This window comes from Vicia villosa, unplaced genomic scaffold (assembly GCF_029867415.1).
Source record: "Vicia villosa cultivar HV-30 ecotype Madison, WI unplaced genomic scaffold, Vvil1.0 ctg.000074F_1_1, whole genome shotgun sequence".
NCBI classification, from domain to species: domain Eukaryota; kingdom Viridiplantae; phylum Streptophyta; class Magnoliopsida; order Fabales; family Fabaceae; genus Vicia; species Vicia villosa.
In genome coordinates, this window is record NW_026704998.1 from 149,677 (window position 1) to 152,882 (window position 3,206).

General features: G+C 30.1%; 1 long non-coding RNA gene across 1 annotated transcript; it reads left to right on the forward strand.

The window, feature by feature from the left end:
• Positions 1-1,808: 1,808 nt before the first annotated feature.
• LOC131623585 (uncharacterized) lies at positions 1,809-3,206 on the forward strand. Its single transcript, XR_009290263.1, has 3 exons — positions 1,809-1,948; positions 2,147-2,535; positions 2,758-3,206. It is a non-coding gene; the product is annotated as an uncharacterized LOC131623585 (long non-coding RNA).

Genomic DNA, 3,206 nt, shown 5'->3' on the forward strand with positions numbered 1-3,206 from the left:
AGAGTTTCAATCACATATGCCACAAACATTTGTTTCTTCAAATCAACTAGTACCCAACATTCTACTCACTGATGACGAATTTCTTAATTTACGCACTCCAAATGCGGTAGAAGTGGCTTTCGTAATGGGCATCGGTTCATCGCAACAAGACGATATCGCAGCAAGACGATGATCTTTCAAGCGACGATTCTCCATAAAGACAACCTCCACCTCCACCTCCACCAAATGATGACCAACAGGTAGGCAAGGGTATGCAGAACAAGAGACCAACCTACTGTTATAGAGGGGGTCATAAAGTCCAACAAAAGCCAAAACAAACAAAAAAATAGGTTTTTTTTTCCTTGTAATTGGTTCATGTCATTAATAAAAAAAATTAATATTTAATTTATTTTTTTATTATTAAAAATTATTTAATAATTAAATATTATATTTTATTCATTTAATGGATTAAAAAACAATTATCTATATTTATAAATCATTTTAATAAATTATTAAATCACAAAACAAAAAAAAGCAAAAAAGTCCTAGTTATGGGTCGGCCAACCCCTGGCCAAATCCTAGGCGGAAAAAATTTCACCAATTCGTCCATCCCCTGGCCGAACCAATGTGCAAAGTGTGACATATTGATATTTTATTTTTAATATGTGACATTGTGGTATTATATTTAAAAAAATGGGACATTGTGGTAAAAAAATCATGCAAACTCTATCGGTGTGATATACCAATTTAGTATCAAAATGCAAGCACGCATCTCCAACAGGGGACACAAGTAGCACACATCTCCTATGGGCCACACAATCATGCATACAAACATACATTCAATCACATATAATGTTGTTAGAGTGTCCTTACCATTGCGAGTAAAATTCCTGCGCAGCGATCTTTACTCCAAGGATTCACAAAGATTAAACGATTTTTGCGTATACTTTTACTCCCGGTCGTAGCTTATGTTTCTTGAGCCAGAGTCCACACTCCTTAATCATTGGTCCATAAAATTGATTAGATAACACCAAGTTGAAGTACCATAAAGCATTAATATAAAAGCCTTTTACATAACCAAAAATATGCCATAAGTGATCAGAAAAGAAGCTACTCAATTAGATGTCAAAGGTTTCACCTTTTCTCACAGATACTGCAGTATATTCACATGTTTTCAATTATCAATTCAACAAAAGAAAAAAATATACCATACAAGATAAGTTAAAACTTGTTTTTTTGTAAAAAAAAATTGTCTACTAGTAATACAAAAAAGACTAAGAACTAAGATTCAAAGACAAACACTACATTACCTAAATTATGACTAAACCAAGTGCAGGGCATCAAAATACTGTCACCATCACAATGATTTCTGTTTATGAAGATGATGAATGAGTGAGGGTATGAATGAGTGAATGTTTATTATGGTTAATGTTTTCTTGTTTTATTTTTCTCTCACTTTCCAGAGTTCTTTGTATATCAGCAAAACATGAAAGCAAAATGCCAAAGTTGTATGGAATTGTAGCAGTCAAGGTTGCTGGAAAATGCAGATTTGACTGTCAGGGTTGGTTGGTGGTTGCAGAATGATTCAGAGCAGTTGAGCTTAGAATGGAGGAGAGGCAGAAAGTGAAATTGGATCGTTCTCAAAGTAGAAGTATCTATTTTGAATTTTTTCATGTAATGTTGTAATTATTAGGGACTCTAATCTATCATATAAGAAAATACAATGTTCTTGAAATACCATTTCTGCCCTTCTTTCCATTTAGCCTATCCACGTGGCTTGTCTCATGTCTCAGCTAGCTTTTTTATTTCTTTCTACTTTCTTATTTCTTATTCTCTCTTCTTAGAAATCCCAACCTCTTTCTCTCACCATTATACTTCATTTTTCTTCCAAATTTCTTCTTTCAAATCTCTTCTTTCAACATTTCATCATTTCAATTTAACATCAGGTCTATTATTCAAGAAAAACAAGGTAAAAATGGGTTTCAAATTGTTTTTTGATTTCTTTCTTCCAAATATCTTTTTTCCACTTTATCTCTTTCCACCTAAATATTTTATTGTAGTCAAAGCTTCAAACATTCTCTAATCGACTGTTCATCTGGTTCTAATGTATTTTGATAGTTTTTTATAAAGTAGATCTGGTTGATATGGTTCAAATGTGTTGTTGCAGGTTTCGAGAAATTAGATCCCTTTGATCTAAATTGTTTCATTAGCGTGTTGTTGAGAAGCTACATGGGTTACTTACACCGTAACGACATTGTTTTTTGTTTTGTTTGTGTTTCCTGGTTTTTTATTATCTAAGAAGTTAGATCTATAGTTTGATTATGTAAATCTAATTTTTTGCTCTTATTTTGCAGTAAGTATGTCTGAGGTTTGAAACTGGAAAATAATGGATCTACTTATTTGATGTTATTTTTATAAACTTTTATGGATTGCTTATTTGATGCTCTCATTTATGCTTTTTGATGTTTATTCATTTTATGCTTTTTTATTTTTGAAGGTACCGTCTAAAGCAACATCGATCTAACTGGACAGTATAGAGATGATGAGATATGGAAGGTAATTTCAATTTCAATTTTTATCTTTCTAAAGTCCAAATAATAAGGTTTGTATTGATGTATAGTTTAATTTCATATTTCTAAAGTCTAATTTTACTTTCATATTTCTCTTATTGACTCTTCTCTAACCTAAATTCTTATCAACTCTTCATTTTCATAATAAATCTCAAACTCTGAATTTACTTCCATATATCTCATTCTTTCTTTTTTCTCCATACTGCAGATAGATCTGGAGATAAGCAGAAGGAAAGATCTTATTTCTATTGTTTTAAGAAAATATTTTATTATTACATTTAAAAGTGAGATATTTGATTTATAATATTTGTTTTCTATATTTGAATCTGATTAAACCTCATAAATGGACCAGATTATTGAATTTATAATATTAAGTTTTAAATAGATGATAAAATTTGAATTTATGTTTGCATATTTTTTCTCCATTTTATCTCAATTTGAAACTAATAGTAGTATCATATCAAACATGAAAAGTTTGAAAATAATGAATGTAATTAAATTAAATTAAATACTTTAATATTGTGTGGTTTCAATAAACTAGATAATAGAGCTATAAAAAAAAATAGGGAATGAATTGGACTGTGTCCCAAGCAATTTTTATTGATTTGACATCTTTGTAACTTTATATTTAAAAGATGAATAAATAGTAAAAATATA